Raw genomic sequence first — 25,471 nt, 5'->3', positions numbered from 1 at the left:
CAACCATGAAATGCTATGCTGTAAACTGTTAAAATATTTTTTTACATACACTTCTTCAATTTTATATAAAACTTACTAATTTAATATGGTTCTCTCTTGCTTTACATTGTCTACAGCCTATTTTGACAAGACTAATCATGTTCCTTGAATAATAGATGAAAACCAGACTTTAGGAATGCAAAGGCTTCCTCTGCTATTTATCTTGGGAGAACTGGTGAATTGTAAAAGAGAGCTTCAGTTCTTTATTGAGACTGCATTAAGAGTTTAATTCCCTTCCTAACTTCTTCTGGACTGGTCCTACTAGGTTAGAGCATCCTAGTGTGGACCAGATTCTGAGAATAACTGCAGATTCGAGTTTGTATGCAAGATATAAACCTTTGTAAGAGAACCTTTTTAGATTAGGTTCCTCAAACTCCTGCGTCTATTCAATCTAGCTGAGCTCCTCCTTTTCCATCCAGTATAATGCCTGGCCTCCCTAATGTAGAGTAAAATCAAAACTTAGTAGGGGATAATTTGGTCTAGGATTTTCCCATCATTCAAGCTGACATTATTCAAGTAAACAAGAATTTATTAAGTACTTACTATGTGCTAGACACTGTGCTGAGTGTTAGGGATACAAAAAAAAGGCTAAGAGTAGTTGCTCACAATCTGTTAGAGAAGAAAGCATGAAAACAACTTCATACAAATAAATTATATCTGTAGACATGTGTATGTATGTGTAATATATATGTGTATATCTATCTATATCTAATAACTTAGAGGTAACATAAAATAGAAGGCTAAGGCCAAGAATCAAGTGGGGCCAAGGAAGGCTTCTTGTAGAAGGAAGCATTTTAGCTAAGACTAGAAGGAAGGAAGAGAACTCTAGGTATGGATAACAGCCAGTGAAATTCAGTCTTGTGCAAAGACCATAAGGAGGCTGATGTCACTGGATTGTAGACTATGTGTATAGCAGTAAAATTATAAGAAGACTGAAGAGGTAGGAAGGGACCAGGTTATTAAGGACTTTAAATACCAAACAGAATTTTCGATTTGATCCTGGAAATAATAGGAAACCACTGGAGCTTATAGACATGGTTAGACCTGTGCTTTAGGAAGATCATTTTGATAGCTGAGTGGAGGATGAGTTGGAGTGGACAAGTAACCAACCAGAAGTCTATTTCAATAGATCAGATGTGAGGTGATATCAGTGTCAGAGGAGAGGAGGTATATTTGAAAGATAGCTTGAAGATAGAATTGTAGACCTTAGCAACAGAATGGATATGTTGGGTGAGTGCACATGAATGGTAGGAGATGATGTCTGGTTTTAGGGGCCCTCAGCAGTGATAGGGAAGCTAGGAAAGGAGGAGGGTGTGGGAGAAAGATAATGAGTTCAGTGTTGAATATTTTGAATTTAAGATATCTGTGGCATATCCAATTTGAGTTGTCCAGTAGGCAGTTGGAGATGTGAGACTGAAGGTCAAAAGAGAGGTTAAGTCTGGATGAAAACATCTGAAAACTATGTAGACATGGCAGTTGAGTCTATGGAAGCTGATGAGATTGCCACATGGAATAGTATAGAGGGAAAAGACGAGAAGACCCAGAGCTTCGAGGTGGCTTTATAGGTTAGTGGAAACAATCTAGATGAAGATGGGGATTGGTCAGATAGGAAGAGAAACAGGGTAAAGGAAGCGAAAACCTATAGAGAAGAGAGTGTCAGGAAGAAGAGAATAACAGAAGCAAAGACTTTAGAGAAGTGAAAAGGATGAGGACTGAGAAGATGCTATTTGATTTGATAATTAAGAGATCATTGATAACTTCGGAGAAAGAAGTTTCACTTGAATGATGAAGCTGCAGACAAGGTTCCAAAAGGTTAAGAAGAGAGTGAGAGGAAAGGAAATGGAGGTACCAAGTATATATAGAAGGGATGGAGAGATCTAAGACTAGTGTTGAAGCACAAGGTAGAATCTAATGAGGATTTTTAAGGAATGGGGGAGATTTAGACTTGCTTGTAGACAGCAGGAAAGGAACCAGTAGACAGGAAGGGACTGAAGATCAGAGAGAGAAGGGAGATGAAGATTAGAGTGGGAGAAATCTGTTAGAGAAGATGGGATGGAATGGATCATAGAAGCACCCGTGAGTTTTTCTTGGCAAGGAGAAGTTTCATGTTTTCATGTGAGAAAAGAGTGAAGGAGGAGATAGAGGTAGAAGAAGTGTGTAATGTGAGATAAGAAGTAGAGAAGAGGGAGCTCTTGGCAAATGATCTAAATTTTATCAATGAAATATAAGACAAGGTTTTCTTCTTGTACTACCCACTTGACTCTGCATCAGGTCATATGAGAAATCCTTCCAGATTTCTCTAAATCCATTCCTTTCATTGTCCAGCCTATTTTATCCCTAGAAATACTCTTCTGTAAAATGGCCTCTGTAGAAGGTAATATAGTATTAGTTTAATTTCTTTTTTTCTTTGTGAGAGATTCAGTCATTTAAATGTAGACTATTGACTCATTTTTAGGTAAGGGAGGTGGCTTATATGACTTCAATTAGACTCTTTAATAAGGAAGATTTTATTTTTTTAAAACTCTCCTTTATAATGAATCTAACCCAGATTTTTCCTTGCAAAGACAGAATGTCTCCCCTTTCTAAAGCTCTCAAATCATCCTCACACAGACGTTCAGCCTTACATCAGCATTCTTTCTACATGCCTAATCAGCAGTATAGAAAATGTCCCAGTTTTAGTTGGGAACTTGGATTATGCAAATAAGTATAATCACACAAAACAGATCTACACATTGGCCATGTCTGAAAACGTGTGTCTCAGTTTTCACTTCTAGTCCATCACCTCTCTGCCAAGAGAGAAGAAACCAGTCTTTTGGAGTTTGATAGATCATCATTGTTTTTAAGTCCGTAACAGCTATTTTCCTATATAATGTTGTGTTAATAGTTCTGTCTCTTCTCACTTCCTTGCTCATCAGTTCATGAGTCTTTCCATGTTTCTCTAAATTGCCCTCTTTCATCATTTCTACTGGCATGATGATATTCCATTGCATTCACATGTCATATTTTGTCTAGCTATATGTTAATTGTTGTACAGCCACTTTGTTTCCAGTTTTTTACTACAACAAAAAGTTGCTGTAATTATTTTTCAATATAAGGGGCCTTTCTGTCTTTGATTTCTTTAGGATATACACTTGATAATAAGCCTCTTAATGTTACAGATGAGATAACCAAGGGAACTGAGAGATTAAAGTCCTCACTTAAGGTCATGTGGCAATCATGTAACAGAGCTCAGAGTCTAATGCTGGTCCTCTGAGTTCTATTTTCAGGCTAAAATATTCTGATTCTTAGCAATAATGAAAAATCACCTCTATATCACACCATCAAGATATTAGGCTAAGTTATTTTTGGATTTTAAACAATTTTGTATTGTTTTTGTATCAGACACAAAATTCCTTGCTTTTCACTGTCTGAACAAAAGCTGTCTTATCGTTTCAACAATTTGTTTTAATTAGAAGGTCATGGTTAAGACAAAGAGAGAACATTGCCTATTCAGTTTTCTCAACTGTAACCACTATTTTGAAATGGCTTTATTTTCTTTGGGTCTAATAAATGATAGACTAAATTATTGAGTTTGATTATATACTAAATGGGCACAACTCAAAGTACTATTACAATTATTCCTGGTAGTTTTTGTCAGGTAAATGTAGCTTGAATCTCTTGGCAGGTATTATAGACATATTACAAGTCAAAGTCTCCTCGTAGTGATTGGTGTACTGGAGTTACATTTTTACTCCTGTAGTTACCCCCCCCCTCCCCCAGGAGATGATTGCCGCAGTTTCAAGGTATTCTTTGGGTTCCGATTTCTAAAATTATAGTTCACAAACTATGACTCATATACTTATCTTTCAATAGCCAATAACTTCTAGACAAGAGTGCTGCCTGAATGGAGGCAAGCTATCCAGTTCACTCACATCTACTCTAGCAAAACCCTGAAATTTGTACAAGACCAAATAATGACAGTAATTTCTTCCAACCCATAAATGCATAGAAGGTCACCCAGTAGCAATAGAAAAGGCAATCACTGGCAAAGGCAGAAGCATTGCTGGCCAATAAGCCTTTAGCTTTCCAAGATAATGAGAGAAAGGTAAGAAAAACATGAATCCTTCACAGCTGTGTCGAGGCAGCAAGACAGGATGACCCCCTTGAGAAATCTCCAGGGAGGTTGTAAGACCACATCATGTCCCTTGGAAGCCTAGGAAAGTAGCAGCAACCAGTGGAGGATTGGCAGTAACCACAGAGATAAGGTCAAATTGGATACCACAGGACTCCAAAGTTCCTCCTAGAAAATTATCCTGAGGTGCTATAGAAATCCCGGATATCTAATACTCTGGAACTCAAATATCCAGGGTGGTGAGGAAGCTAACCCCATATGGGGAGGTCAGAAAACGAATCCAGGGCAAGACCAACCAGGGCTGACTCTACCACAAAGCCCCAGTTCAGGAACTAAATCTGCAGAGATGGGTTAACCAAAGAAGATACTAAATGGTATCAAAATTAATTGGAAATCTAGAGATCCCCTTCTAGTGGCAGAATCAAGGTAGTGCGGTAGAGAAAGAACTCAGTTGAGCTCTTCCAACATTCCTCTCCAATGTCTTTTAATTAACACCTCAAATAAAATTCTGAACTGGCAAAGCTAATAAAAGGTCAAGAGTGAGGCATTATTCCAGCCCAAGAGAGCACAGGAGATTGGAAAGAGAGATCTGTGACACAGATGAGGTGACTGGCCCAGTGTCCACATGGATGAAATGCCAGTGGTGGAACTAGGTGGTGGAGACAGAAGCATCAGCCAGAGACAGTAAGGGGACTGGCAACCAGTCAGAAAAATTACAGGGTACCCCTGTGCTAGCAGTGGACACAGGACTAGCTCCATTGCCTATACGCACTTCTTGGTCATAGTTCAATGATAGAGAGGGGCACTTTCATTCAAGAAGGAATGGAAACTGTGAGGAGCAATAGTACTCCTGGACCCAAGGGAGCAGAGACCCTGAGAAACAGTATCATTTCTGGTCCCCATGGAGGAGGGGATCTGAGGACCATGATTAGTTTCAATTCCAAGGTAACAGGTGCCCATCCTTGGTAAGTACAAGAATTCAGACCAAGAGAGCAGTGATCACACATCTCCCTGGATCACATCACCTTGGAAGTACCAAATAGCTCCAGAATTAGCTCTGAAAACATCAATGCAAAAAAGCCTGAAGCTTGAGACAGAGCCTGTCCTCCTCCACAAACTTTGGGAACAGAGTCCACATTAACATAATATTACAAATCAAGAAATAGGGTGGAAAAGTGAGCAAACAACTAAAAAAGAATCTGGCCATAAAAAACTATTGTGATGACAGTGAAGATCAAAATACAAACTTGAGAGAAGACAATGAAGTGAAAAGAACTACAGGCAAATCCTCAAAGAATTAAGCATAGGCCCAATAAGAATTCCTGGAAGAACAAAAAATGACATTCCAAATCAGAGAGACAGAGGAAAAAGGTAAAGAAATTAAAGTAAAGGGGGAAAATTATAAAAAAAGACAATAACTTGGTAAAAGAGGCACAAAAAATACGAAGAAAGTAGCACCTTAAAAAACAGAATTAACCAAATAGAAAAAGAGGTACAAAAACTCACTGAAGAAAATAATTCCTTAAAAATTAGAATTGGGAAGTTGGAAGCTAATGACCCCCTAAGACAGCAAGAAAAAATTAAAGAAAGTCAAAAGAATAAAAAAGGAAGTAAATGTGAAATATCTCATTGGAAAAAAAAAACTGACCTGGGAAATAGACCCCGGAGAGATAATTTAAGCATTATTACATTAACAGGAGGCCATGATTAAAAAGCTTATTCAAGAAATTATCCAGGTAAACTGCCCTAATATCTTAGAACCAGAGGATAAAAAAGGAAATTGAGAGAATCCACTGGCCACCTCAAGAAAGAAATCCCAAAACAAAACCTCCCAGGAATACTATAACAAAATTCCAGAGCTCTCAGGTCAAAAAGAAAAGACTTCAAGCAGTAATAAGGAAACCATTCAAATACCATAGAGCCACAATCAGGATCACACAAGATTCAGCAGCTACCATATTAAAGGAGTGGAGGGCTTGGAGTCTGATATTCCAGAAGGCAAAGGAGCTGGAATTACAGTCAAGAATAACCTACACAACAAAACTAAGGGTAATCCTTTAAAGTAAAAAATGACTATTTAACAAAACAGAGAACTTCCAAGCATTCCAAATTTTAAAAAATAGCTGAATAGAAAAAAATGACTTTCAAATGCAAGAATCAAGAGAAACTTAAAAAGGGGGAGCATGAAAAAGAAATCATAAGAAACTCAGTAAGTTTAAACTATTTAGCTTTCTATATGGGAAGTGATATATCTTCTAAGTACTTTGTCATTATTAAGGCAATTAGAAGGATTTTATATAGAAAGAGGGTGGAAAAGTGGGTATATTATGTTGGGATAATGTAAAAAAAAGAATAGATGAAAAAAGGAGAAGGGAAAAATGGGGAGCATTTACAGTGGATGAGAAAGTGGGGGTGGGACAGGCAATGTACATTTAAATTAGTTCCAAGGGTATGTAACTACACATTCAATTGAAAATAGAAATAGATTTATCCAACAGGGAAGTAGGAGGGGGAGGAGGGTAAGAGAAAAGATAGGAGATTAAAGGAAGGACATATAAAAGATGTCAGTGGTCAGAAGAAAAGCAGAATTTAGAGGTAGGACAACATAAAAGGAGAGAAGGATAAAAAGAATAAATAAGATGGAAGGAAATATACCATTAATAATCGTAACTGTGAAAATGAATGGGATGGATTCACCCATAAAACAGAAGTTTTTGAACAGTTGAAACAGAGAGACATACAAAGAATTAAAGTAATGGCCTGGAGCAGAACTAGTATGCTTCAGCTGAAGTAAAAAAGGCAAGGGCAGAAATCATGATCTCAGACAAAGCAAAAACAAAAATAGATCCAACTAAAGGGCATAAGCAGGGAAACTACATCTTGCTAAAAGGAACCATAGACAATGCAGTAATATTAATCCTAAATATATGACATAGCATCCAAATCACTGAAGGAAAATTTAAATGTATCACCGGAAGAAACAGACAGTAAAACTATATTAGTTATGGACCTCAATTTTCCCCTCTCAGAGTTAGATAAGTTTAATCATAGAACAAATAAGAAGTCAAGGAGATGAATAGAATCTTAGAAAAGCTAGAAATGCTAGAACTTTGGAGAAAACTGAATAGGAATAGAAAGGAGTATACCTTTGTTCTCAGCTGTTCATGGCACCTTACAAAAACTTAACATTATTAGAACATAAAAACCTCACAAACAAATGCAGAAAAGCAGAACTATTAAATGTACTCTTTTCAGATCATAATACAATAAAATTATGTTTAATAAAGAGCCATGGAGGCATGGCTTAAAAGCTAATTAGAAACTAAATAATCTAATTCTAAAGAATAAGGTGGCCAAAGAACAAATTATAGAAACAATAAATAATTTCACTAAAGAAAATGACAACAATGAGACAACATTTGAAAATTCATTGAATGTAGCACTAAGGAGAAAATTTGTATCTCTAAAAGTGTAGAGTTATAAAATAGAGAAGGAGCAGATCAGTGGGTTGGGCATGCAACAACAACAACAACAACAACAAAAAACAAAAAAACTAGTAAGAGAACAAATTAAAAATACCCAATTAAACACCAAAATCAAAATCCTGAAAATCAAGGGAGAGATTAATAAAATTGAAAGTAACAAAAAATTGAATTAATAAATAAAACTAGACGATGGTTTTATAAGACCAATAAAATAGATAAACCATTAGTTTGAGTTAAAAAAAGAAAACCAAATTACCAGTATTCAAAATAAAAAGGATGAGTGCACGAACAATGAAGATGAAATTAAAGTAATTATAAAACATATGTGGTTTTGTGACCTAAAATGGGGAGAGCAAAAACAAAGAAACTATAGGCCAGTTTTCCTAATGGCGTTCACGCAAAGGTTTTAAATAAAACAGTAGCAAGGAGATTCCAATAATATACCACAAAGATCATACACCATACACAATATACCATACGTCATACCAAGTTAGATTTATACTAGGTATGCAGAGCTGATTAAATACTAGAAAAGCTATCAGCATAATCTACCATATTGATAACAATAACAACAAAATCATATGATTATCTCAATAGATACAGAAAAAAACATTTGACAAAATACAACATTCATTCCAACTAAAAACACTAGAAATATGGGAATCAATGCAGCTTTTCTTAAAATGATAAGTAGAATCTATCTAAAACCAAGGGCAAGCATTATCTGTATGAAGATAAACTTGAAGTCTTCCCAGTAAAATCAGGAGTGAAGTAAGACTGTTCATTATCACCATTATTCAATATTGTACTAGAAATGCCAGATATAGCAATAAGACAAGAAAAAGAAATTGAAGGAATGAAAACAGGCAATGAAGAAACAAAACTTTCTCTTTTTGCTTATGATATGATGGTATACTTTGAGACCTAGAGAACCAACTAAAAAGAACTAGCTGAAACAATTAACATTTTCATCAACATTGCAGGATATAAAATAAGCCTACATAAATCATCAGCATTTCTATATACTATCAACACCAAGCAGGAAGAGACAGAAAGAGAAATTCCATTTAAAATAGCTGTGAGCAATATAAAATACTTGGGAATCTACCTGCCAAGACAAGCCCAGGAACTGTATGAACATAATTACAAAACACTTTTCCAGAAATAAAAAATAAAGACAGATCTAAACAACTGGAGAAATATAAATTGCTCATAGATAGGCTAAACCAATATAATAAAAATGACAATTTTACCCAAGCTAATTTACTTATTTAGCGCCATACCACCTAAACTACCAAAGAATTATTTTGCTAGATAGCTAGAAAACAGTAGTAGCATAATTCATCTGGTAGAATAAAAGGTCAAGAATAGCAAGGAAATCAATGAAAAAAATGTTAAGGCAGGTGGTCTAGAGGTTCCAGATTTCAAACTGTATAATTAAGCCTTAATCATCAAAATAATCTGTTTCAGGCTAAGAAATATTGTAGTGGATCAGTGGAATGTGTAAAGTACACAACACAGTAGTAAATGACCATAGTAATCTAGTGTTTGATAAACCCAAAGAGCCAAGATTTTGGGGTTAGAACTTGCCATTTAACAAAAATTGATGGGAAAACTTGAAAGCAGTTTGATAGAAACTGGGCATAGATCAGCATGTCACACCATACACCAAGACAGGCTCAAAATGTGTATATGATTTAGACATAAGGGGTGATAAAATTAAAGTAAGGGAGCATGGAAAAATGCCCATGTTAGATCTATGACAAAATAAGAGATAGAGAAGATTATGGGAAGTAAAATAATTTTAGTTATATGAAATTAAAAAGCTTTCACACAAAATAAAACTAATGTAGCTAAAATAAGGAAAATAGGAAAAATTATGCAACAGCTTTCTCTGATAAAGACTCCATTTCTCAAATATATAGGAAACTGAGCCAAATTGTACAAAAATAAGAGCCATTCCCCAGCCAATAAATGGTTAAAGGACAGGAGCAGTCAGTTTTCAGAAGAAGAAAAAAGGATCTAAATTACTACTGATTAGATAAATGTAAATTAAAACAACTCTGAGACACCACCTTGCATCTTTATAAATTTTCTGACATCGTCATTGTGTGGATTCATTGTGTTTGATTATGATTTTTTATCACAAGGACTTTTTCTTTCTCTTGTTTTTTTAATTGGGAAGGAGGTGATTGGAAGCATGGGGAACTTAGCAATATTAATGTAAAAAGTGAGATATTTTTAAAAATGCACAGAAGAGAACAAAAGGATGTTCAAAAAGAAGCATAGACAAAAAGCACAGTTTGAAAAATCTTTAACATTCATTATACAGTTAATCTTCAACTTTCATGGGGGTAATATTCCTAGAAAATGGTGCAAAAGTAAAAAAAAAAATGAGTGTTGATACATTGAACCTATCTGAAATAGGGGATTAAGTTCCTGCAACTAACCAAAACTGTAATCTTCCACTAGAGATCGCTGAAAATACACTTTTCTGCATGCAATTCTTGATAACAAAATATTAATTCTGGTAATACGCACTTTCTGTAACACAGTAACCCTTAAAATGAAGTAACCAAAATAAAATTGGTAACATGCAAAACATTTTGCTCACATGTAATTCCCTATACTTCTGTGACTTTTTGTGCTAACATCTCAATATAAAAAATTGATTTTAGATAATATTTACTTCACAACACATGAAATCTATAATACCATAAGTGCTGTATTGTGCATAAACTTCTTAAAACTAAACATTTTTAAAACCTGAATCTTACTTTCCACAGTGTCAGATGTTGGTATGAGAGCACTGTACTGAATACTATACTGCTATGGGAGAGGTTGCTAGGACTTTAGTCACTGCTATTAGAAGATGTTGTTGTTATTTGTTTGGTGGTGTTGTTTGCCCTTCATTCTCAAAGAAGATCAGTGGCATCAGGAAGGTGAGTTGGGATTTAAGTGAGGTAGGGCTGTGCAAAGTCACCAGCTGCACTCTCTCCTCCACAGTCATCTGGGTCCAGTGGCAAGACATAGGTCAGGCATATGCTGAGAATGGAAAGGTCTCAACATCATCTTAGAGCCCAAAGGACTGGCACTCCATTTGGGGGGCATTATTGCAACAGAAAGCTTGAGTTTCGTTTAAATGAAAATGTGAAATGCATACATGGGGAACTCTTTATAATGGTAGACTGAAAAAAAAACCTGGTAATATATCAGCCACTCCCCAAACTGGTGGGCATTTTGCCTTTCATTTTTTTCTGTTTCACATAGCCAAGAATGTCTGGGGTTTCTAGTGCAACAGTGAAAATGATAATAACTAATAAATCATGCAAATGCTTGTAGTCTTGAAAGTTAAACACACAAATGTGAGTATTGACTGCATATATATATATGTATATATATATATATATATATATTTTAGAATGAGCAGTATGAAATGGAGAGTCATGGTCTTATAGACAGTTATTTTATGTTCTGCTATATATATGGAAATGCTCTTTTTTGATGTTTAAATTCAAAACAGAATAAGAGTCACCTAGTAGATATAATTAGCTCAAACAAAATAGTAATTATTATTAGTAGTAATAGAGATAGTAAGAGTAATAGGAACAAAATGTTCCCCCATAAATCTGGGGTTTCTTCTACTTTAACTAAACACAGCATTAATGGGAAGAGTGGGTATGTGCTTAGAGCTACTCTAACATGTGGTTAAAGTGCGTCACACCTTTAAGGCTATAGGGTTTTGATGTCCTTCATCTTATGATGTATTTAGGTTGTTTCTTTTGTTACAGCATCTTTGCCAGGCAGGTTTCTCAGTTGGGCTCCCTGGCCTTGCATCTTTCTGTATCTAGGGTAGACTCTCTTCTCTGCTGCCAGAGGTCACACTCCCTTGACTCAGTACTTAGAGAGTGTGACTTATTTTGAACTGGGTCACCAGTTCAAACTGGCATGGCCAGTTTTTGGTCAGCTAATAGCTAGCTTTTCACTCATTCTATCATGGAAAACTTCACTTTTTATAAAGGGGTAACACAGTGGAAACCATTCTTTACAGTTCTTTAATACCCCCTTGTCTCCATTCCCTGCCCCTTATTTGGTGTGATTTTATCATCTGTACCTGGGGAAATCAATTAATCAGATGTGTACTAATCAGTTCTCCATTACATTTCATTAAGGGTATATTTGATTAACCAAGAGCAACATTAATTATAAATTGGTCAATTGGATGAATTGCTTGAATATTTTAATTTTTATTAGATCTCAGAGGTCCATATGGTATATAGTTTTGAAGAAAAATCCAGACAGAATGAAAATTTAAAACTATTCCCTTTTGGATTTTATTTATTCAGAGATTTGGATTGGGAGGCTCACCTGCCTGTTATGTTGGATGCTGCCATGTACTGAGCAAAGAGCTGGAGATGATTTCTCAGAACCAGAAACTCAATGATGCACTTGTGAAAGGTTTTTGCATTTGCTCATGTTCTCTGTGTTTTGATACACAGAGCAAGAAATGTTGATGAGACATGAGGCGGAACAGCTTGTTCTTCCCCAGCTATTTTGACTTCGCGATTCTGGCAGTGGTAAAAAAAAAAAAAAAAAAAGAAGTTTGCTATGCTAACCAAGCAAACACATGGTGCTTGGAATATGGGTTGGGAACAGCTAGGCTATTCTCAGTACCGAGAACTCTTATGCTTTGGGTATTTTTTTTTTTTTTGGTTTACAAGTGTACAATACTTAAAGTTCCCAAATTTTCTGGAATTTTTTTCACATGGGAACAAAAGACTCATGTTTCATGTGCAAGCAGAATGTTTGAATTCATTCTTGTCTATTCTGTTTAAGGATACAATCCTAAAACCTAGCATGCCTCCAAATGTCCGGGGTGGGATTCTTCTAGTTGTTATGGTTATGAGAACAAGGAATAGTAGTCCTGCTTTGGGACATTACAAAAGTGTTTTGTATCATAGAGTAAAAATCAGCAGTCCACAAAACTGTTTTGAATGAAAATCAGCAGTTCCTTATTGAATGCTAGGAGTAGTAGCTCAGAAATAAATCAAGCAGATGATTAATAGACTGAATATAAGATTTAAAACCTAGCTGAGTGGTCTTTAAAGAGATTGAAGATTATAATAAAATCTGGTAAATATTACTTGCGCTTCTTCTTGAGGGATTTTTAAAAATGATCTGTCAGTCAGGTTTGCAATGTCAGAATCTTCTGCTCCTCACTCTTACTCATCTAGGATTTCCAAGTAGGTGCCAAATCTTGCTGTTTCTATCTCCACATCTTTCCTATATATCTTCTCTTTACCTACACTTACCAACCTAATTAAATCCTTTTTCACCTCTCCCCTGAACTATAGAAATTGACTCATCCTGACACCCTCCAAATGGATTTTTCTTAAAGCACGTCTGACTGTGTCACTCATCTGTTCAGTAAATTCTAATAGCTTCCTTTGCCTCTAGGACCAAATATAAATTCATAACATTGGCATTTAAAGCTCTTTCTAACCTGGTACTATTCCACCTTTTTACCTTCTTATGCATTATTCTTATCCCCACACTCTCTAGCCCAGTTATATTTGTCTGTTTGCTATTACTTATACATGATACTCCACCTTGTGTTTTCACGCCTTTTTACTGGCTATCTTCTATGGCTAATATTCTGTCTGACTATCTCTGAGAAGCCCTGGTTTCCTTTAAGACTTAGCTCAACTGCCATATTTCTCAGGAGGCCTTTCCTGGTTTACCTAGTTGCTAGTGCCTTCTTCCTCTTCTTGTTATTCAGTTGTTCTGTCATATTTGATTCTTTGTGACCCCACAGACCATTGCATACCAGGCCCTTCTCTCCTCTACTATCTCCCAAACTCTGTCCAAGCTCAGGTTCTTTGTTTCTATGGCACCATCTATCCATCTCATCGTCTGCCATCCCATTTTCCTTTGGTCTTCATACTTTCCCAACATCAGGGTCTTTTTCAATGTGTACTGTCTTCTCATTATATGACCAAAGTATTTAAGTTTCCAATTCAATATTTGACCTTTCAATGAATAGTCTGAATTAATTTCTTTAAGTATTGACTGATTTGCCCCAGGGATGCTCAAAAGTCTTCTCCTGCACCATTTCAAAATGTCTGTTCTGTGGCTCCCCTATTGCCCACACTAGTATATGTAGGAATCACCTGAATTAAATTCACCCATTCTCATCAATTTAAGTTCACTGACAAGTGTCTTCTACTCCAAGGTTATCTTTTATTTGCTTTATCTGTTTTGTACATACCTATTGCTATAGGATCAACACTCACTGAAGTCCCTATCCCAAGCCCTCCTTGGAAAAGTTTTTTTTATTTATTTTGAGATGAAAATTGAGGGAGACCTAAGAGATCTCACTGGGCTTTATGAAGCCTATGAAAGAGGAGGAAACAAGCATTTATTAAGCACCTAAAAGGGTCCAACCATTGTGCTGTTTTGCAAATATATTTCACTTGATCCTCAAAACAACCCTGGGAGGTAGGTGCTGTTTTTATCCCTATTTTACAGTTGAGAAAATGGAGGCAGATAGCAGTAAGTAATGCATTAAGGGCCACATAGCTAGTAAGTATCTGAAGTCTGATTTGAATTCAGATTTTTCTGACTCCAGGCCCAGTGTTCTATCTACTATACTACTTAGCTACTCCTTAGAGGGGGGAGGAGCCCTGAGATCTAGGTAGCTCAACACAGGTGGTATAATTAGGAAGAACAGATGAGCACCACCTGGAACTATACCTAAGAACAGTTTTCCCTCATTGGTTAAGTCTTCCTGGAGTCTGATTCCAAGAAACCACTGCACTAGAAAGTATCTCCTTCCTAGCATGGTGTTTGTTAGATGTGACTTCTATAAGGTGAGATGCCCAACACGAGCACAGGTGCATGGTGACAAAGGTCTTGTTTAAAACTCCATTCTGGTATTTAACAATGCAAGTTGAGGATAGTATGGGAAGTGGGAGAATTGGTATATGTGATGGTAGCAGATCCAGTGTTGGATGTCTTTCTTGAGGTGGGTTCCCTGCTCAGAGGCAGGTTCAAGGGAGCCTATGAGGAAAGATATGGTTTGTGAGTTTTTTTTTTTTTTATTTTTTTATTTTTTTTTTTATTATTAAATTTATTTATTTAACTTTTAACATTCATTTTCACAAAATTTTGGGTTACAAATTTTCTCCCCTTTTATCCCCTCCCCCCCCAAACACCAAGCATTCTAATTGCCCCTATGACCAATCTGCTCTCTTTTCTATCATCCCTCTCTGCCCTTGTCTCCATCTTCTCTTTTGTCCTGTAGGGGCAGATAGCTTTCTATACCCCTTTACCTGTTTTTCTTATTTCCTAGTGGCAAGAACATTACTCGACAGTTGATCCTAACACTTTGAGTTCCAACTTCTCTTCCTCCCTCCCTCCCCACCCCTTCCCTTTGGAAGGCAAGCAATTCAATATAGGCCATATCTGTATAGTTTTGCAAATGACTTCCATAATAGTTGTGTTGTATAGGACTAACTATATTTCCCTCCATCCTATCCTGTCCCCCATTACTTCTATTCTCTTTTGATCCTATCCCTCCCCATGAGTGTCGACCTCGAATTGCACTCTCCTCCTCATGCCCTGCCTTCTATCATCCCCCCCACCCTGCTTGTCCCCTTATCCCCCACTTTCCTGTATTGTGAGATAGGTTTTCCTACCAAAATGAGTGTGCACTTTATTCTTTTCTTTAGTGGAATGTGATGAGAGTAGACTTCATGTTTTTCTCTCACCTCCCCTCTTTATCCCTCCACTAATGAGTCTTTTGATTGCCTCTTTTATGAGAGATAATTTGCCCCATTCAATTTCTCCCTTTCTCTTCCCAATATATTTCTCTCTCACTGCTTGATTTCATTTTGTTTTAAAGATATGATCCCAACCTATTCAATTCACTCTGTGCACTCTGTCTCTATGTATGTGAGCGTGTGTGCATGTGTAATCCCACCCAGTACCCAGATACTGAAATGTTTCAAGAGTTACAAATATTGTCTTTCCATGTAGGAATGTAAACAGTTCAGCTTTAGTAAGTCCCTTATGACTTCACTTTGCTGTTCACCTTTTCATGGTTCTCTTCATTCTTGTGTTTGAAAGTCAAATTTTCTTTTCAGCTCTGGTCTTTTCATCAAGAATACTTGAAAATCCTCTATTTCATTGAAAGACCATTTTTTCCCCTGAAGTATTATAGTCAGTTTTGCTGGGTAGGTGATTCTTGGTTTTAGTCCTAGTTCCTTTGACTTCTGGAATATACTGTTCCATGCCCTTCGATCCCTTAATGTAGAGGCTGCTAGATCTTGTGTTATCCTGATTGTATTTCCACAATACTTGAATTGTTTCTTTCTAGCTGCCTGCAGTATTTTCTCCTTGACCTGGGAACTCTGAAATTTGGCCACAATGTTCCTAGGAGTTTCTCTTTTTGGATCTCTTTCAGGCGGTGTTCTGTGGATTCCTTGAATATTTATTTTGCCCTCTGGTTCTAGAATCTCAGGGCAGTTTTCCTTGATAATTTCATGAAGGATGATGTCTAGGCTCTTCTTTTGATCATGGCTTTCAGGTAGTCCCATAATTTTTAAATTGTCTCTCCTGGATCTATTTTCCAGGTCTGTTGTTTTTCCAATGAGATATTTCACATTATCTTCCATTTTTCCATTCTTCTCTCTTTGTTCTGTGATTTCTTGGTTTTGCATAAAGTCATTAGCCTCCATCTGCGCCATTCTAATTTTGAAAGAACTATTTTCTTCAGTGAGCTTTTGAATCTCCTTTTCCATTTGGCTAATTCTGCTTTTGAAAGCATTCTTCTCCTCATTGGCTTTTTGAACCTCTTTTGCCAATTGAGTTAGGCTAGTTTTTAAGGTGTTAATTTCTTCAACATTTTTTTGGGTCTCCCTTAGCAGGGAGCTGATCTGCTGTTCATGCTTTACCTGCATGTCTCTCATTTCTCTTCCCAGCTTTTCCTCCACCTCTCTAACTTGATTTTCAAAATTCTTTTTGAGCTCTTCCATGGCCTGAGCCCATTGGGTGGGCTGGGACACAGAAGCCTTGATTTCTGTGTCTTTGCCTGATGGTAAGCATTGTTCTTCCTCATCAGAAAGGAAGGGAGGAAATGCCTGTTCGCCAAGAAAGTAACCTTCTATAGTCTTATTTCTTTTCCCTTTTCTGGGCATTTTCCCAGCCAGTGACTTGACCTCTGAATATTTTCCTCACACCCACCTCACCTCCTGATCCTCCCAGCCCGTGTTTGTGGTCTGAGATTCAAATGCTGCTTCCAGCCTCAGGGCTTTTGGCGGGGGCAGGGCTGCTATTCAGTATGAGATTATGATCTGGTGCTGAGATCCGGGCAGGGCCACCTCTCAGGCTCAGTTCCCTCAGGGGGTTTATGCGCAGACCTTCCGCAATGGATTCAAGCTCCCGCCCGCTTGGGGAGCCCCTGTCTGCAGCCGCCTCTCAGCTTCTACCTCCCGGGGGGGGGGGGCCTGAATTATGGGGGCACCCCACTCCCCTCTCGACCCGCCAAAGAGACTCTCTCACCCACCCTTGTCACCTGTGGGTGGAGGGACTTGTGCGGCCGCTGGAGATCCAGTCCCTGAAGCCTGCTTGGATCTGTTTCTCTCGGTGCCGCAGCTGTGGCCGCAGCAGGTCTGGGCTGGGCTTTGTGTCTGCAGCGCGACGGACCTTTTGCGAGAGGTTTGCAGATCCCTCTGTGGGTGGAGGGACCCGCGTGGCCGCTGGAGATCCTGTCTGTGAAGCCCGCTCGGATCTTTTCCTCTCGGTGCCGCGGCCGCGGCAGGGCTGCACTCAGCTCCCAGTCCCGGCGCCCAGTCCGCAGCGCGAAGGACCCCCCGCGAGAGGTTTGCAGGTCTCTCTGGAACAGAAATCTCCCTCGCTCCAATGTTCCGTGGCCTCTGGGTGCGGAATTCGCCGTGAGTTACTTCCCTGTAGCCATTCTATGGGTTGTGGGTTCAGAGCTATGTGTATGTGCGTCTTTCTACTCCCGGTTTGTGAGTTTTGATGGTGGCTGCTGCAGGGGTGGGCTTGATGAACATTTCATTTCTGTATTCTGTCAAAAACCAGGACAATCTAACTGGGGGTGGGGTGGAGAGCTGATGCTTTCCATTTAAAAGAACAAAACTTTTTGCCTTGAGATGGGGGAAAAGGACCAATGTATTCAATTTGCCGGTTTGAAACAGATTGAGAGTTACATAAGATTGGATATTTTTCTATTCTGGGCCTCGTTTGGCTCGTCCAATATTCTGTCATTAATGTACTTGAACATAAATGCCCTCAGAAAGTGGGGCCTTCTTTATGTCTCTGCTGACCAGATTGGCAGTATGAGGTTGAATTTAGGTAGCTAGTGAAGGAATACTAGACTCCCTCCCAAGTGAAGTTAAACTATTCCAAACTAACTTTAGCTATAGAAATAGAAAAAAAAAGGCATACACAAGATTAATAGCCCCATACCACTAGACTTGGGCTTGCTGGTCAGTCACATTGATGAGGTCAGTAATAGCTGCAGTCATAGGCATGATGACAGTGTTTGACTCCCTGTGGTCTGCTAGAAGTTTCCAGCTGCTATCTTCCTTCCTTACAGGCTGAATAGAGTTGTTTTAAGGGAAATTCATGTAGTGAAGTATTCTGGTTTCCTTAAAGTCCATCGCAGAAAGGAAATAGCTTTCACCTTACCTAAGCTCTAGTATTATTTGGATTGGACAGCATAGATGACTCAGCACCCCATAGAGGTTACTATTCATCTTCACAATAACAAACATAGAAAATGATGAAAACACTCATACCAAAACTATGGACTTTCAAGAGATTAAAATGTCCATTTCCACTATATATTCCATATAATTGACCAGTACAGTTGTGACCCTGAATGGGGGATTGTCCTCTAACCACCTCTACCTTTCCCTCATGGTCTGCCCACTCAAATCACTTGTGATGAATGAAAATCCCAAGACAGATTTTCTGAGTTATTAATAATCAATTTATTAGTTAGACTAGCTAATAATCAATAAATTGGTAACCGTTCATCTCTCCTGACGTCAAAGACAAAACCATGGAGATCCCTGAATACTTAAATATTTTTGGAAAAGGAGGTACCTCTGACAGGCGAAAATCAACCCTGATTGGTAAACAGTTAATGCAGGAGTGGACATATTAGTGAGGAGGTGGACTAAAAGTCTTTAGATTTTTCTGCTGAGAGTATGATTTCATCATGAGACTTAGCTGCCTGCAGCATTTTGGACAAAGGAATCCATCTTTACCCAGACCACTCTGGTTGGTTTTCTCCTTTGTGAACTGGGTCATTCTAACATCTAATGGAGAATTCCAAGGACAGGGGCTTATTTCCTAAGGGCAAGAACTTGCTTAGACTGGATTCTGTTTGTAAGGTCCTCTAGTTGGGTGAGGTCCTGTGCAAGACAGAGAGACCCAGAAGATTTGGGCAGTCTCATCTATCAGCAATGTCCTTCACAGGTGGGTAAATAACCTATAGGGACTGGTCCCTGAATGAAGTAGAAAGGAAAAACCTCAATGCAAATTTAATAATTGGTTATAATTGGTTAATAACCAATTATTGGTTAATAGTCAATAATTCGTTAATAACCTATAATTTGTTATTAACCAATTAATATAAGAGGAAAATAATCATTTCTCTCACACTTATGGAAATAGAGGAGTCCTGATGGACTTATTGGGAGTCCCCTGGTATGACTGTAACTTGATTGCTGGTGTCCAGCAGCCCCTTCTTGATTTGCTGACTCCTCCTTTCATGCTATCCTAATTAAGGTATTTGGCCTCTCATCTTTCCTCTGTTCCGTAATTAGAATGGCCTGAGTCTTGGGGGGAACTTCAGCCTTTGTTAGGGGATGAAATTCTGGCATTGGGTTGGAGACAGGAAGACCAGGGTATAATTCTACCTCAGACTGTGTGACCCTGGGCAAATCACTTCACCTGGTCAGGATTTCATTGAATTTCTCATCCTTAAAGTGAAGAGGTGGGCTTGACCTCTTGGGTCCCTTTCAGTTCTAAATCTATGATCCTATGATGATTCTACGTAAAGGGACTCAGAAGGCTTTGGATAACCAAGTGGGATAGAGATTTTGGTGATGCCTAAAGCTTGTCTGGGGAAGTGTCTTTATTGCCCCAATTGTAGATGTAGTAGAGTTTCAGTAGCACCTCCCATAGACTAGTTATTAGTTCCAGGAGCCATATTACAAATTCCCTATAGAAAATTGTCATAACTCTCTGCTCACTGATCTAGTTGGGTGGGTGGGTCATTTGTTTGGACGACTATTATGGAAGTCCCAACTTCCACTCAAATTTCAGCAGTTTTTAGTCTAATGGGATCATAGATTTGGAGTTGCAAGAAGCCTTAGAAGTTATCTGGTTCAACTCCCAAGTTTTACAGTTGAGGAGACTGAAGTCCAGAATGACCACTTGACTTGACCAATACTAAACAGATATATATGTAAGGTGGATTTTTGTATGTGTAAGGTGGATTTTTGTTATTTCTTCTTAGAGTTTAGTTCCCCAGGATCCATGGTCATAACAATCTCTATTTCCTAGACTCATGACTTGTAAACATCTCTACCATGCTTGCACAACATTATATAGTGATAAATAATATAAACATTTGTGCTTAAAATTGTAAATATCCATTGCAATTGTGCAGTTAGATATAATGGGGAGATAATGTAAACTTGTGAGGCTATTGCTGGCAATATGTCTCCTTTGTATGTTGCTCTATAAAGCAAGTGGACACTGGTCAGTAAGTGGGGAATCTGTGTTTGCCTTAACTGGTCCCCATTGAATCTTAGGGAAATATGACGGTATAATGCTGTGTGTGTCTTTATTAGACCCCATCAAGGTTTAGGGGGAACCCATTTGGGATTTGAGTAAAGCAAAGAGAAATACATGTACCTGCCTTGACAGGCCCCCATTGAGACTTGAAGGGATTTAGGGAAGTATACGAGTTGGAATGCTGTGCTTGTCTAGATTGACCCCATTGAGATATAGGGGTAGTTACCCCCACCGCCTTTCTTGCTGGCCTCTGCAAGAAGAGTGATTAGGGAAACTGTAGGAGTTCATTCTTCTGATATCAGCAACCCTCTTGAGAAGACTAGAATAGAATAAAGTTAAGATTATTAACCCCTCTGAAGCTGTCTTCCTGTCTTTTCTGTCTGCCCAGATCAAGAATGAATATGTTAGAGGCTTGAGTCCAAAACTCCAGTGCCTCCTGTGTGTTATTTGTGAAGCAAGATATTAAGTGGCAGAACTAGAATTTAACCCCTGGCCCTCTGTTACCACATCCAGTACTCTTTACATTGGACTCAGTTTCAACCTTGCAGAAGTTGACATATGAGAACAGATCTATCAAGTTTTGTTCTAGGTTCTCCTGAAGTTGCACAATCAGCTAGAACCTTTTATTTTTCACCCTTCCCCTTCTCTATCTCATATCCTTCCCCTCTCCATCCACTTTCATAGGATATCTATGGTAGAAAATTCCTCAAACTGAGAAGACCATGCTGCTAAATCTTGAATTCAGAGTGACAACAACCATTTAGTGGTGACCAGGATGAGTCTACAAGTAGGTGTACCCCAATCCAAGTCCCAAAATATGAAGATTTAGTGGTTGAGTGCAGAGAGAAGTGGGGACAATTAAAAAACTTGTCTAGTTTCATCTAATAACCATCTCTACTCATAACCTACCTCATTTGTAGTTATATACCTCTCATCCCAAATATGGCACCTTGTAGTAATCCACCTAAGGCAAGGATATAGGTTTTTTTAATCATCTCCTTTAACTTTAAGAAATGTGAACATAGAATCTAGCTACATTTTTCTCCCTCTTTTGCAATGCTTGTTTATAAAGTGGTAGTCTACTATTGGGCACTATTGAGCAGTTGATCTGCTCATACCTGTTTGGTCAAGCCAAAGTCTATTATCACTTAAATGAGACTCCATCCAGAAGGTAGAAGCTTATTACTCTGGATGCTGATTGTCGTGGTGGTGCAATAGGGAGGGTTGCATTGAGTCAACCCACTACATAAACTTTCAAGATTGCCAAGTCTCAAGGTCCTCATTGGCCTTATTGGACCACCTCTTTGCCAGCAATTGTTCTAGTATATCATCATATTGCTGTTTAAACTTGTCCTACAGCCTTTCAAATTCCTTTGTCGTGAAAATTATCCCACCTTGAACCCCCTTGTAGAGAAAGTCACCCCCTAGTGAATGAGAAGAGGATAAAGTAAAGGCTCTCTTACCACTAGGTAGTTCATATCCCCTTTATCCTTACAGCTCTGATATCATTCTCAAAGGGGTTCAACACATTTTCCATAGAGACCTCTGGGTTATAGACCTTCCTTGCAGACCATAACTGATCAGTCCACACTCCTATCAATATAGTTCCTTTTACTTGTGTAGTTTCTAAGTCTCTGATTTGTCCTTTGCCTTCATGGCATACTCCTTAGAGAAAAACGCATATTCACATCCACTTTTAGTTATTAAATGCGTGTAGACTGCTTGCATTCATTTTGTTTATGCTGGTGAGCTACTTTTTTGGGGGAAGGGGATGAGGAGAGGACCTATCAACACAGCTAGGAAATGCTAACCTTGGTGGTATCTTTATTTTCCCTGTCAACCTCCTTAAACATTGACTTGACTAGTCCTTTCAGTTTAGTACCATTAAGAAAATTCCTTGTATGCAGCCAGAAGCTCAGTGGTTACTTCGTTTCAGGGTCTTCTATCAGGTTATCTAATCTGTTCAGTCTCCCCTCTCTTTGAATCCACTTTCTCCACTTCAATCACTAGGTCAACCATGAGATAATCTCAAACTAAGCTTGTTGACTACACAAAATGTTCTGGGCAAGGACTGTTTCAAGCCAATCTGGTTCATGCTTAGGATCGAAGCCAAAATGAGATATTTGTAGATCACATAACTTAACAAATGGAAATTTCTCAAATATAGAAAGTATGTTCAGCAAAATACAACATTGGTTCAGTTGGATGCTTTTCCCCTTACCTCCAAATCTTCCAGAATGATGTGCCTAGTCAGAAAGGTGTGTTGGCTAAAGAATTTCTTGAGAACTGTCTTGCTAAGATTTTAAGTAAAAACTGTCTTATGCAATAGAGACCTTCCACTCTTCTTTGCATCAATAACTGTAGGACAAGCTTATAACCAAACAAGGACAAGAGTTATTTTTTCCTGTTCAGTTTTTCTTTTTATAAAAACGGGTTACTTAAACTTTCTATTTTTTATCCACCAATTTGAATATTTTAACTTCATTTTGGCATGTAATCAAAATAGTTTCTAATCATTTCTTTCTTTTCTTTTCATTTCTTGTGAATTATTCCTTTTTCAATTTTTTATTTTGGCACTTTGTTTTTTAGTTCTCATTTAAAAAATCAAATGAGCTAATAGCCTGTATCCTTTGTGAATTTGAAAAAAGAATTCACAAAAAAGTATCAGTTTTATTGATTCATTTTCTTTTGTTTTCAATCTTATTTATTTCTTCTTTGACTTTCAGAATTCCTATTTTTTGTTTTTATTGGGACTTTTTGATTTGCTACCTTTCTAGTTTTTTTTTAGTAGCATGTTTTAGTTACATTGACCCAAACTTTCCTTTTTTTTTTGTTGTTGTTGATGAAATGTTTAGAGTTTTGGTGTGTTGTTATATTGCTATCATTTTCTCTTATAAAATTATTTATTGTTTCCACAATTTATTCTTTGACCCATACATACTTTAGGATTACATTATATACCCTCCATCTAGACTTGAATCCTTTCCCAAATGCTCCTCATGAATGACAATTTTAATTGAATTTTGGTCAATAATACTCATATATACAAATGGATCTATGGTCTCATTGATTCAAGAGGTCCCTCTAGTGGTTCAGTTTGTGACCCATCCATGCCTACCTATCCTGTGGGAACCATATCTATGTTTCCCCCCATCCCCCCAGGTTCATTACAGAAGATCTACCCAAATATCTGAATGATTTCCTTAGTTGCACCTAAATATCATAAGGTTATCAATGAATCATTCTGTTTGTCCACCTGTCTCTCCTCAGTTTCACTACAGGACCAATACAGCTTCTCTTTCTGCATTACAATTCTTTGGTGACTTCCTTTCCTCCTTTTCTTTGAAGTTTTTTGTTGGTTATATGTTGTACCCTGCACACACCCAGCATTGTGCCTTTTCCATTACCCTCTGTCAGATACTCATTTTTAATTCTCTGGACATGAAGTACTTATAAGTAAGACATTACTCACCATACCATATATCTGTTCCTTTACCCTTGCTGTTCCCCAAGTATGGAATGCTCTGCCCCTTTACCACCATTTCTTAGCTTCCCTGGCTTCCTTCAAAAACCATCTCAAAGCCTGCCTTTTTCAGGAGGCCTTTACCTCAGTTGCTAATGTCTTTTCCATTTAATTACTTTCTTCTACTCTACATATATCATCTTGTGTTAACCTAATTATTTTCATGTTGTTTTCCTAATTTGAGTGTGTACTCCTTGACAGGAGAGACTGTGGTGTTCCTTGTACCCTCATTGCTTAACACAATACCTGGTGCACAGTTTGCTGCTGACTTGGAGGGAAAGTTGAACCAACACACAATTTGCAACAGTGGAGCAGAAAATGTGTGGGCAGCATTCAGAGATTTGGTGTATAGCACTGCATTTACTTGTTTGAGTCAGAACACTCCCAAACACCAAGACTGGTTTGATGAAAATGATGGGGAAATTCAGAAGCTGCTAAATGAAAAACGAGAACTCCACAGGATTTGCCAGCAGGATAGTTCATCCACCTCTAAGAAGGCAGCATTTAATTCCATCAAAAGCAAAGTACAAGCAAAGCTTAGAGAGATGCAAGATTCCTGGCTCAGTAAGAAGGCAGATGAAATTCAATTTTATGCTGATAGTAACAATCCAAAGTGCTTTTACGATTCCATGAAAGTTATTTATGGACCAAAAACCTATGGTGCATCACAACTACTCAGTGCTGATGGAGTCATATTGATTAGTGATAAGGACATGATCCTAGAGAGATGGACTGAACACTTCCATGGTGTTCTCAACAGACCATCATCAATCAATGCTGAGGCCATTGACCATATACCGCAGGCTGAAGTCAGTCCCTCCTTAGCTGAACTTCCAACTGAAGAAGAGGTTTGGAGGGCCATTAGGTTCCTTTCATATGGCAAAGCACCTGGTGCTGATTCTATTCCAGGTGAGATTTGCAAGGTAGGGGGACCATTGCTCATACAAAAGTTGACTGAAATTTTCCAGGTTATATGGCAAGAGGAGGTTATCCCCCAGGAGTTCAAGGATGCCTACATTGTCTATCTCTATAAGGGTAAAGGGAATAGATTGTCCTGCGACAATCGCAGGGGGATCTTTCTCTTAGTCATTGCTGGCAAAATTTTTGCTAGAGTTCTTCTTAATAGGCTGATCCTTCACCTGGAAAATGGTCATATACCTAAGAGCCAGTGTGGCTTCAGAAAGGGCCAAGGAACAGTTGATATGGTGTTTGCTGCCTGATAACTCCAGGAGAAATACCAGGAGCAGAACAGAGGTCTGTACACAATGTTTGTAGATCTGACCAAGGCCTTTGACACTGTTAGTCATGAGGACTTATGGAAAATTATGTCAAAAATCTGGTTGCCCAGAGAAGTTCATTAATGTTGTACGTCAGTTTCATGATGGCATATTTACCCGGATTCTGGATAATGGACAAAGCTCTCATTCCTTCCCAGTCACCAGTGGAGTGAAACAGGGCTGTGTCCTTGCTTTTTAGCAT

The 25,471-nt window shown here is 38.1% G+C and overlaps 1 long non-coding RNA gene across 4 annotated transcripts in view; it reads left to right on the top strand.

Moving 5' to 3' along the window:
- LOC140513669 (uncharacterized) overlaps positions 1-25,471 on the top strand; it is a 340,666-nt gene that overhangs the window by 20,490 nt on the left and 294,705 nt on the right. The window lies entirely within an intron of this gene.

The sequence above is a fragment of the Notamacropus eugenii genome, chromosome 7 (genome assembly GCF_028372415.1).
Source record: "Notamacropus eugenii isolate mMacEug1 chromosome 7, mMacEug1.pri_v2, whole genome shotgun sequence".
Lineage (NCBI taxonomy): Eukaryota > Metazoa > Chordata > Mammalia > Diprotodontia > Macropodidae > Notamacropus > Notamacropus eugenii.
This window is presented reverse-complemented; position numbering and strand designations above follow the sequence as displayed.